We start from the raw sequence: 12,970 nt of genomic DNA, 5'->3' as shown, positions 1-12,970 counted from the left end.
ACTCCTCCACACAGGAACAACATCTCGTCTCTTGCGACTAGACACCAGATAACCTGAGCTTGTGAAAAGTAAACTGTATAAAGGAAAGAAAAAAAAATAATGCTTGATCACCCTATATCACCATCATCAAGGAACTGCTGAATTGGAGGGCTGGCTAGCACAAGAAATTGGTAATGGTATATGTGTCTTTTTATGTCTAGGTAACCTGTGCAAATCTGGCTCAAGCTGATAATGATCAAACCTAATTACAATCTGACAGCTGTTCAGTGGCTTATACAGTGTTGCCCACTCTTAAGATTTTATCACAAGTCTTATGATATTTAATGTTTTTCTTAAGCCCTAACTCCTGAAGTCAAGCAATTACCCAGGATTCTCCACTTCCAATAAAAATGAAAATGAAAGTTTCCATCTCATGTGTGTGGAACAAAGCTCAAAACACGAGCCCAATGCAATATAAAGGTTTCTAAACCCAAAAAGCAAGTAAAACCCATCACAGATTATGTTTTAAATTCACAAGATTTTTAAACCAAAGTGTTGAAGTTCCAAAGACTAACTCAAAAGCTGCAATGGTTGTTTGGCAACGCTGCACACATGAATCATCTTATCCCACGGGGTGGTGGGATACACCACGTGGGGTGTACCAGCATCCACGATCACAGAATCCACCAAGTTCCAGAGCTCATCTCTGCAAACCTTAGAGGCAACAGCTTTTCTTTCAAGAGTCCCTTCTTCTGCCCAAGACAATCTTGCAGTTCTCCTGCCTAGGGCAGCTGAAACAAACACAGAATTAACAAACTTGTTCCAGCCAGGCCTCCAGCATCGCCAGCGGCTCGATCGGCTCCCTGCCTGCAAAACACCCTCCCAAACCAAAGACAGCCATTAAGCTCTCTGCGAGGAGAAGGATGGCAGGGGAGAGGACACTGAGTATTAACCTGCACTGGCTGACGGCAACTTTCTTCGCTTAGGCCTAGGAAAGCCCTGCTAGCTCATCGCAATGGTCCAGCTGGCCCCATACACAGTAACCTTGAGTGGCAGTCACCACCAGCAGATCCTTCACCAGGACTCATTTGCAACCTCCAGCCATTTGGGAATCCAGCACTTCCTATGCCAGAAGTGGTATCATTTTATGCCACAGTCCTAGGTGGATTGCTCTGCCATGAACCTGTCCAGGAAATTGGTTGGCTAGTGTAAGATTTTAGCACCCACAACATCCAAGGCAGACAGCTTTCCTGCTTAATGACACATGTTGTAAAGTGTCTTACTTGTTTTGCATCTGCTGCTTGCTAGCTTCACACAACACCCTTAACTTATGTTTTTAGAAAAAAAAATCCCCTTTCACTTCTCCATACTATGTATGATTTTAATTGATCTCTACCATTTCCTCCATCAATGCTCTTTCCTGGGCTAAAAAGGCTTCATCTATTTAGTTGTCCCTGGTAGGAAAACCACTCCATACTCTTGAGCCCTCTCTGGCTGTACCTTCTCCTGTTCTACTCCCTCTTTTTGTGCCGGAGGAATGCAAAACCTTTGTCTAAGGTACCTCAGTCACACTCGGAAATTAGACGTACAGCTACAAACACCTCACATCTATTTCAGTAAGAAAATTCCTGTCTTCCTAGAGTTACTTGTCCTACCCAAACCTAGCACAGCAGCCTGGGTCCAAAAATCAGGAAACTCGCCTAACTATTCCAATTTTCTTCTATATTATACTTCAAATGCATGTCCATATAGAATTTAGATTATATAGCTCAGAATGAAGATTAGACATACGTGACTGCTAGGGAGAGATCTCTCCAACTTCGGATCAGGGAAACACTCAGATCCGACATGTCAAACCAGCAGGCTAGAATTTGGGCTGCGCAGTAAGATAGACACTAACGCTTCACTGCAGCAGTCACAATGCAAGTATTTATTGAAATTCTTCTACTTTCTTTCTATACTTCCTATACTTGATTCCTGAGAGTAATCTTAAATACGTAAAAATCAAACTGGAACATTTTAGACACTAATTGCAGCCGACCTTTGCACAGAAGTATTCTATTTAAATACTGCTGAAGAAGTGATGCATAAACATCAAATGTCTTTTGCACTTTGTAAAGACGACCTGGATGCTGAAAAGCTTTCTTTCTTTTTTTTCTTTTTTTTTTTCCCCGCTACCATCTCTCTTCGCAGCCCTAAGTCAGGTAACATTATGTTGCACCAAAATAGGGGTTATGCTTTGAGAAGCTGGTGATCCTAATCCCAGGAAACGTTTTTCCAAAATCTCACATATAATTTACAAATATGTTGACCACGGTACAACGGAGCAACTATTAGAAGGTAACTAGTCATTTGCAAGCATAACTGCTATAAAGAAGATTTAAGTGAACTTGCACTAGTATCAGCAATAAAGAGCTCTCAAGCCTAACCTGTTGCTCCCCAAGGCTTGACTCGAGCTCTACACTATCTCCCTATGCACCAAACCACAAGGCCTTTTCCACATGAAAAAATATATGATTTAAAGCATGATTTTAAACTCTTTTCAGATGCTGCAAAACACACATGTACATAAGTTTATTTCAATATTAAAGTTACAGTCTTCAGTTTAGCTTCAACTAACTGAAGGCATCTAAACATTAGATCTGTATATGCCAGTCCTAATCTGAAAGATGTTTCCAAAAAGGGGTTGTACAAGTTTAACAGTGTAGGGAGAAATAAAGTGGGACTTGTTCAGTGATTATGTATATCTCAGACCTATGACTGGTGGACTTTGGTCTATTTACAGTAATCATATACTTTTAACACAAGCCTGGCATCATCTCTTCATCCACTAGACAAATAAAATTTCACGTTGGAAAACAATAATGACAACAAGTTAATATTTTCAGTATTAAGTTACTGTCACAAAGAGCACTTGACCTTCACTGTAATTTCCACACAGCTTGCAGTAAGCCACCTGAGTGCGTATAAAACGCAATGAATAAAGAAATATTAAAAATGATAGAATGTTATTAAAGCGGGTCACAATTCAAACAGCACAATTACTGAACAAATGATGGTTGAAACCACATCACTCACAATTCTTCTCGCACTGGATGAGCTACTCTATAATTTATTTTGCTTAACAACAGCTTCTGTCCATATTCTCTCTCTCTTTATCCCCAAAGACTCTATTAATGCAGCCCACTGTGCCGCATGACAGCGTAATGCCCACATGAGGCATGAAATGTCACAGATCACAGCTTTACACCTGGCCAACATAATATATTCATCAAATTCTTTCAAGCAGTGGAAGCATTTGTTGTTGTTTTGTGGGTCAAGCCACACACAGGCAGATGGAATGGGCACTTTATTTACATGTGAAGTCCCTAAGCCCATTCACTTTATTTATGAAGACAAAATCTGGCCTTGTACAGTCATCTCAGAAGCCCTGGACCAAAGACACTGTTATTTAACACAGATCAGGAACAGTGGTTTTCTTCAGGGCTTATAGACGATGGTGAAGATTCATTTTGTTCTTTAATGTTACATATGAATATACATTCAGTATATTCAAAATATGTTAAAAAGCTCAGAGTTGGGATTTTGGTCTACATCCTTATAGGAGGAGTTCTGTGCAATTAAGAGTCACTTGCACCTTAAAGCGACTCTCAGAGATGGTAACAGAACTGCTGCACCCTCCCAAGCACTCGCAACTGCCCTTGTGAAATCCCCCATCTCCTGCACAAATTGCAGTTAAGCCTGCCTAACACAGCTTTGACCAGTCACCTATCTTCTTTTCAACTAGCACTGAAATTCAGAAAGCATGGGTCCAGATAGTGGCTTTACCTGTGCTTCTGTCATCTCCGTAATGATACAAATTACCCACAGAAACAAGTAAAGACTTAGAAAGGAAGTTCTTTGGTGTAAAATTTATCACTTCACACATTACGTATATTTTACATGGCTCTAAAACAGCATTTTAAGTTATTGATACCAATATTATCATCAAAAGTTCTAGGAATATTTCTACATGAATAACAAAATCTTTGTTATAAGGAAAGTATTAACTCTTTAGAGTTATTTTTTAATTACCTGTTTTGCATGTGGGTCTTAATGAGAAGGTCAGTTTAGAAGCTTCCTTGTGCATCAGCTCCCAGGAAAATAAAATCTCGAGAGAGATCTTTCAATACAACAGGGGAAAAAAAAAAAAAGAAGAAACTACTGCTAAATCGCTCTTCACATTTTGTTAATAAAATTATATATTAAAGTCTGGATGCAGATCTAATTTTCCCTCCCAGCATCTGCCACTGTCTCACGACCTCTAAGACAAACTGCAAGCGCTTTGACAAACAGACCAAAAGGTAGCCCAACAGTTACAGGGCAACCCTGGCAGTTCCCGGAGCCACACTCCAAGGGAATCACAACATGTGCAGCGTCCCTCAACCTCCAGAATAACTTAACACCTCTTCTCTCCCTCCAGAGCCATACAGTCATCCTATTCGTTTTCTAGCTTGAACACCAACATTTATCAATGACCAATATTAAAATACATTCAAAACTAGATAATGATTTTTTTAAAACAGTTATTAAAAAAAAAAAAAAAAGACTCAAATCCAGACAGCTTAATAGAAGAGCACGATTATAGAGAAGAAAATATTTTGCATATCAACATCTCTCTCCCAGAACACCAATTATTTTTCAGCAACTTTCACCACCTCAGTTTACCAGAGACAGATTATTCTTCCACTCGCTAGAACCTGTAAATCAGGGGATGGAACCAGCACACTAGGGCTCCAGAAAGGAGAAGGAAACACACCATGTTCGAATCGCTCTGAAAGGAGACTTCTCCATAGGAAGAATGGAGTTATCTAAACTGGAATAGGGCTTTGACATCTGTTCTTGCAGAAGATGCCATGTTAGTCATTGAAAGGAACAACCGCAATCACCTTAAAGGGTTGACACCATCCGCTGTGAAGACTTGAGCGTTATGATGGGCACAGTGCTATGCAGTACTCAGCCATGATAACCGGGACCAACACCATTTAGAACAACCCAAAACTACTGTTGTGTATGCAAAGAGACTCTTGCTAATGTGAAGAAATTCCAAGGGAGGAAGAAGTGATGGTGTAAAAGCCACCAGAAAGGAAGTTCAGTAGAACAGAAGTATCCAGCAATGCTAAGTGTCTGGATTTCCCTTCAGATTAGCAGTGCAAGATGACTAAAGCTTCTGGATACACAGAGCTGCAAGGTAAGTGCGTCAGGAGGGCCTCAGGCCCCCGGGGTGGAACGCGCATTGACCAAAGCCCTCCTACAAGACAGCAAAGTACTCACTTCGAGCATAGCTCAGACCTTCAGACAAGATGTAAAATAAACTCCTGGCCATGCCCTGGCCAATATCCAACTCGGAAAATTACATTCTGCTTCCTAAAATTCTCCTTATGAGTTCAATTGGATTAGTTTTTCATTTCTCTTCTCAAAATCCCTCCTGCTTAAGGTTGCTAGCCCAGAATGGCTGCTGTATTCCACTCCAGAGGCGTGTGAATTTTCAGCAGTGAGCAATCCCAACATACACTTGGTATACATTAGTCAGAGAAAACGCTCTGTGAGCCAGACTAATACCTTCACCTCTCACAGAGGAGTATTTAACTTTTAAAATGAGAAATCTCACTGATACAAGGAAGACTTTTTCTGAAATATTGCCCAGCAAGAGCAATGGTACGAAACCCAGTCTTCTCCTAATCAGCACAGTCCTTAGCTGAGCCATATCCTAGGCTTAAGCAATTGGATGCAGTTGCTTTGATTTCAGTAGTGCTCTGTTATATTAAAGCAAGTGTAAATATCAATATAGCGTTTTTCCACCGACTTGGTCTTGCTTAAGTATAGCAAGAATCAAAGAAGCTATCTGTTGAACACAGCAATATCCAGGCAGAGAAGACAACTATCAGCATATTCTCCCTGCTTTCAACTGGCTTGCACAATCTTCACACTATTTTAAGAAAAAGTTAGAAGTTCTTCAACTTTGCATACTGATGAAAAAATGAAAATGCTGTAAAATATGTGAATCCCCTGTTATTTGTTACTTGCACTCTACAGTAGACACTCTTGATACCGCAGAGGCAAACTGAAAATTCCTGACCTAACGCAAAGGTGACATATGTGCATAAAAGGAAACACCGACAAGCCTTTGATTTTCTTGTAGAACAAGCCTGAAATGATTGCCAAGATTACTCTCTCCACATTTCTTGTATATAGAACCATCTCAGCCAAAATACTGTTTTACAGATATTGTTTAAAGGGTCATTTCCATCTGCTGACCAGGTTACTCAAACGAGCACTTCTCACTCCTCTTCCAAGAGCTCCTATCAACAGCTGAGAATGGCTTGTTTTCACTGTCAGCCTACTTCTGTATAAAGTGTAAAACCACAAACATGTCACCTACTTCCAGAGCTCTGATGAAACCCTGACAGCAGAAGGACATCCTTTAATATAGGAGAGCATTTGAAGGCAGACTGCAATCAGGTTAAGAGGGCACACCAAAAATATATTCATTTGGGTATTTCTAAATTATTTTAACTTTCTTCCACTCCACCCTGTAAACACTAAATTCACTTAATAGGCATCACTCAGAAAGCATCTGCATTTGGCAGCTCCAGGCTGCATTAGTTGCCACACGCGGTTACTTCCTACGTGAAGTGTAGAACGGCGCAACACGGGACCTCCGATACTGCAGTGGCGACCACTAAATTAAACAGCACTAAGATACAGAAGTAGTGAAATTAAGGTTGGTAGCAGAGGGTAAATACCACTACAAAGCATGTCTTAAGCACATCTCAGGAGCATGGACTGATCTGCAAGAGTTTTATGCCAGCATCAGTCAGTTAAAGGAACACAATTCCTGGCCTTCAGCTCTGCGTAGGGAGTTGGTAAGGAGAAAGTTGATCATCAAAGGTGACTGATTCAATTTTCTGCTGCTCAGATACTGCCGTTCTGGGCACCAGAGCCGAGTGCAGCTCAGGCTCCCTTTGTACACAACGGTTGACACCAAAACGACGAAGCGTGCCCAACTGAGCCGTACCCTCTGTTCCCACAGCTAGACTCGAGTGATGGGCATCGTCTGAAGGACACGGAAGTGTGTCTCCTTACCATTAGTAATGCTGAAGGATTACCTAGCAATTCTGTAGTAAACACAGGGCTGAGAGCTTAGTTTGTTCATTGAAATTTAATTTCCAAAGGGTTAACAGGCCCTCAATGGCCTCAGTTTCATTAGAATCCTAAAGAAGTACTCGAGTAAGATGCCTCTTTCACTCCTTCCTTCCTATCTTCATTTTTTCAGACTGCACTCTATCTGGAGCAGAAATGTTAGAACTACTGAGCTCTAAAATGTCTCTTCCACAAAAATCGATAAAAAATTAGCATGACTACAGGAACAGAAGCCCAGGATTAAAGATATCTAAAAATGGAAGGATTTCCCTACCCTTCCCCCAGCATCCTGACGAACCCTTCCAAAACCTGCCTGTAAATATTCTCACTCTAGAGCAGCTTGCGGGAGGAAATCATTACGGGGGTAAAATCAGAGAGCACCACGCGCCGCTCCACAAGGAGGGCCTGCCAGTCAACCAACGTCGCCCTGCGAGGTGCCCTGCGCACCTCCATCCCCACCCAGGGGAGGAGAAGGGTGCCGGGCACGGAGGGCTTGTCCAGAGCACTCCTTCTTTCGTAGGTGCAGGAGTGATCAGGCCAGAGCGGTACTTCAGGCAGCAAGTGGTACTACATTTCAGGCTTTTATTTATTGCTCTAAACAAGCAGTCCTCTTCTCTTCACTCCCCAGTTCAAGCAGTTTAAACATTAAATTCAATTTTAAGAGATACATGTTTGCTTACTAAAGCAAACAAAAAGCAGTAATGAAGTAAGAGCAGCAGTTGCAGAGAAGTAAGCATTCTGCTTGTCTTACACTCAAAATTAAATTTTTACCACCAAATATTGACATTAGAAGGTAAGCAGCTTAGTTCAATGTCCGCTCTTCACTCCTCCTAAGTATGCATCAGAGAATTTAGTGCGAGATTGCTGAAGGGTATGTGCTGACCTGTTCTGTGCAATTTCAACATTACATCACACAGAAACCACTATCTAAAATTTGGGATTTCTCAGAATAAGCCTTCATCACTCAGTTTATCAGCACCATCAACCTCAGAAATCTTTCTCCCTTTAATCTTTACTTTCCCTTCCCTTCATTTCTGGTAACATCGTAGATAGTAAACCATATACAGAAGAGAAGAGAATGATGGAATCACGTACCAGTGCTCATCAGCAGAACAGAAACTGCACTGCACTTAGCTAAGGAAATATATTCAAGCATAAGACCTCACTGTCAATTAAAAAAAAAAAAAAAAAGCCAGAAGAACCTGTTGCAAAAAAGAGCAAAAAATGATTTAATTCATATTAAAGCTTTAGGGTTTTTTTTTTAGATTTGGGGGTTAGATTTACTACTCACATAAAGATCTACAAGGAGTTTAACAATACAATTAAAGAACAGAAACAATTCAGCTTAGATTGCTTAAATCTGACATAATTATTTCCCATAGAACTACTTAAACCTACCGAAGATGTAGCTGCAGTGTTGGAGGGTTATTTGCTCCAAGGACCTTTTTAATATGGCTGTATTGTAATACTGCAGTGCAAAAAACTCTCTAGTCGTAACAAGAAATTTAGCACAGGAACACAACTTGAGAGCACTGAACAAAAACCACATTTGCTTCAATTTGCACTCATTTAAAAATGGCATTATTTAACAAGATCAGTTAAAATGACTATCCTCAAAAGATATAACAGTGCAAGCTCTTCTCATGAGACTCCTGGGGCACTGAAACAAAAATCATTTGTCCAAGCCAAATATTCAAAGCAACCAGTAGCATTAGAAAGACCATATTTAAAAAGGAGAAACACATTTAGTGACAGACCAGAAAAATAGAGCCCTTCTTTATTCCTCCCCCATTTTACTTTAAGGCTACTACAATCTTCAACGGTAAAGCAAATTATGTTCTTCCACTGAAGTGGCAACATATTTGTCATTTCACTTTGATTTTTATTCTCAACCAAGGAGAACACACACTGAATTTGCACACATTAGGAAAGAGCTACTAAAATCCGGGTGTATTCTGTATCACATCACTAGTCAAATCCCATATATCTTTGCATAATTATTTTCCTACAAGGTTCTGCCTAATTGGCCACTCACCTAATTGATTAATCATCTAAATTTTAAGAAGGCATTGAGGAAAAGGCTGAAGGGCAACAAAATATTTATTCAGATTACAAATATTAAACCAACAGGGGACAGCTGCTCCAAGTTGCTGCTACTCGCCTGCGCACGCAGAGGCAGATGCAAAGAAAACCACGCGAAAGAGTCACACACGCAGGGAAGAAAGCAAGCGCTGCCCCTGCCCGCAGCCCTGCGCCGGGGCCGCGGGGATGAGCACTACAGCGCTAAGTTGCCTTCGGCCGGCTCCGGCAGTGTTAAATGACGCCAAATACCACCCAAAAAAAAAAAAAAAAAAAAAAAAAAAAAAAAAAAAAAAGAGGAGAAAGAAATAAAGGGAAAAAATGAAAAAAGAGGGAAAGGGAAAAAGAAGAGGAAAGGGGGGGAGGAAAAAAAAAAAAAAAAAAAAAAAAGCAGCAGCAGCCTAAGCAGCAGCGGGCTCTTCAGGCCGACCGGCGGCTCGTATGCCGGATCCGCGCAGTCCCCGCGACTCCGGCGCGCAGCGGGCGCAGCGCGCTGGCCCCGCCGCAGCCGCCCCAAACTTTCCGCCCAACTCCGCTGCGCGCATCCCCCCGCGTTGCGCGGGCGCCCCAGCGGCAGCGCAGCCGAGACACCCCCCGCCCCAGCCGCCTCCGCGGGCGGCTCCCCCGCGCCTCGCCGCGCCGCGCCGGCTCCGCGCACGCCGCCTCCTCCTACCTGCAGCCGGCGCGGCTCGCCGCAGCGCCCCGCTCATCCTCCGCTGGCGGCGGGGTGCGCGCCCCCCCGGCGGCCCTGCCCGGCGCGGCCCTGCCCGTGCGCTGCTCGGCGCGCAGCCCCGCGCCGGCGGACGCGGCTCCCCGGCAGCAGACGCGCGGCGCGATCCGCGCAGCGGCAGCCCCTCGGCGGCGGCGGCGGCGCCGGTCCCCTGCAGCCACCGCGCTACCGCATTCCCCCTAATAGCGGGGCGCGCCGCGCCCGCGCGTGGGAGCTCCCCCCGCGTCCGCGCCCCCGCGTCTGCCCGGCCCCGCGCAGGAGGCGGCGCCCGGCGGCCTCCCCCCCCCACACACACTCCGCTCCCCCTGCAGGGGCCGCAGCCTCCGCCCGCGGGGGCTCCGCGCCTCGCTGCGGCCCCCCAGCCCCGGAGAGAGGCGACCCCACCGCCACCGCGGCGCCCCGGCCGGAGACCCGCGGCAAGATGCGGCGGCCTCTCCCACGCGCTGAACCTCACTCACCTCCCGGCAAGACCCTTCTCCGTCCTCCTCCCAGCACCATCCGCCCCCCATCTTCCCTTCGCCCTCTGCCCCCCCCCTTCCCCAAGGGACCGTCCCTTCGGGAGAAAGCGGAAAGGTTCGTGGCCCGTTGGCCAAAGCCGACGCTGGGGAACGGGCAGCCTCTGAAGGGCCCCCCCGGCGAACAAGCAGCGCCGTCCTGCTCCAGCGGAGCCTGGCAGCAGGCCACAACTGCCCCACTCGGGTGGCTTTGCCCGGCGGTGCCGGGGCTCCCAGATCCGCTGCGGGAACCACGGCAGAGCCGTTGGGGCCGCGGTAGGACGTGCCGCTGCAAATCATTTCTACCTTTGCTCCCCTTCCTGGGCCACTGGGCCCGGCTCTGCAGCGGGGGATTTGCTCCCTGACCGCCTGCCCTTTGCGGGAACGGAGAGCAGACATAGCTGCTCTCGGTGCTGGAGGACGGGCTGGCAAGGCAGAAACGCGCTTCTGGATGACAGCGCATAACGACGGGAGACCAAAGTTCCCTCTCTGCGTGCAATTTGACTGCAGGTATTTAAGTCGGGCTGTAACCGGCTCACCCATCCGCGTGGGCCGGTGATCCGACTGCGAGGCAATGCTCAGGAGAGACAACGCTCATCTGTGTGAGCAGACATCTTGTTCTTCCTGGCCACGCTTTCCCTGGGATGTAACCAAACAGCAAAATCAGTCTCTGGCTGGGAACAAATTCATGTGCGGGTAACTGGTGAGCTTGCAAACCACAGCAGTAAAACTGCGATTTAAGTTTTTGTCTAATTCTAGGAGATCAAGCTTGTAATAGCTAGAGAATAAGACTTAAGCTGCTTTACATATTCCTTCACATACAAGATCCTTAAAACATCTGCGGTTGCTGTACGTTGTAGGAGAGCGAGCACGTATTAACCTTGCTGGAGGAGTTAATAGTTGCTGAACTCGGTGGATACAGACGTGTGCCATGTGGCTGGGCGTTAACCTTTTGCCAGCGTGACCTGAGACTTTTGACTAAACCGTTTTTCCTGGCCCCAATCTCTTGCCGGCACTCCTGTGTCACACGTTTATTACGGGACTAATAGCTCTTCCTGCCGACCAGGCTTCTTTGGTGCAACCCCTGAGCCGCTGACGCTGGCTGCCTCAGACATTCTGTTATCCCTAACTGGTGGGTGATAAAAGATGGATAAAGCTGTCAGATATCCTATTGATTGTGTGATTGAGATGTACCCTGCTTGCTCTTCTCACGTTGAGTTCCTTCCATTCAGTTTCTTTTCTGGGTTAGGATGCAAAGGAACAATATCTTCAAAACTGGTCTATCAGCCAGATCTGCTCCAGTCCCGCCATGTTTTAGTGAAGAATACGATTCTCAGAAAAATTATTTCTGTCAAGCCTCAAGTCCCACATCCTTCCAGCGTTAAATTATGTCTGTGATGTTGCAGGCCTAAAGACTTTCCTGCTATTGCCTTATTGTCTGTTTTTTGGAGGGAGATGTTGGTAGGAAATCCATCAAGTTCACACAGGGATTGGATTAAGCCACAGTTGTAGTCATGAGATTAAGGTACCAAGCGGGATTTGAGAGATCTGGGTTTAGCTCCCAATTCCAGTACGTATTCCTGGCCATTTTTTGTTTTACGAGACAGAATTTATTCAGTTTGAAGAGTACAGGATAAGCTGGCAACAAGATGGTATTCCTCCAACTTAGATGGCCCAACACACATGTCCTTTTCAAAATCATTGCATTATTAGAATCAAAGATGGATTTGCATTGCAGAATTCCAACCCAGAGACTGGATAACAAAAATTCACAATACATTAGATTTCTGTATTCTTAGTTCTTGTGTTACCATGAACTCTTCAGTTCCAGTTTCTGTTCTTTCACTCCACTTTGGCAAACTACGACATCTGGTCTGAAATTTTTCAGCAAAACAAGTTTACTGTGATACATATGATGCCTCACAAATAATAATAATTATTATTAAGTTTTGTCAAAGACATCCATTTCAGTGAACCTCCAATAAATACAGGAAACGTCCCAACTTGTTTAATGATTATGTTCATTTTCTGTGCATCTGGTGAAGAAAAGAAGATGGTAACTGGATGTCAAGCCAGTTGGAGTCTGCGCGTGCCACAAACGTAAGACCAAACTACCATTTTTACTTTAAATTGAGATCTGTGGTTGCTCCAGAATAGAAAGAGGGGCATCAGTGCCAACATTGCGAAGCAGAAGGAAGGGCTTTGAGAAGTGGGAAGGAGAGAGGGGGAAAGAGAAGCAAAGGTTTTTATGCTTTAGCAAAAATGCTTGCCAAAGAAAGACAAGATGATCAGTTGGGTTCGAAAGCTGGCTGTTGGCACAACTAACTCCATGAGCTTTGGGAAGCCTCTTAACTTGCATGGAAAGAGCAGAACAGCGCATATCTGTACCAAGAGAGTGGAAGACACAAATGCTTATTCACAAACAAGGAGAAATAGAACTGGTAAACGTTTGTAAAAAAATTACTGAAGGAGATCTATATTTAAATAACATTAATTTCCATTCCCT

Source organism: Rhea pennata, chromosome 8, assembly GCF_028389875.1.
Source record: "Rhea pennata isolate bPtePen1 chromosome 8, bPtePen1.pri, whole genome shotgun sequence".
Lineage (NCBI taxonomy): Eukaryota > Metazoa > Chordata > Aves > Rheiformes > Rheidae > Rhea > Rhea pennata.
Note: the sequence above shows the minus strand (reverse complement) of the source record.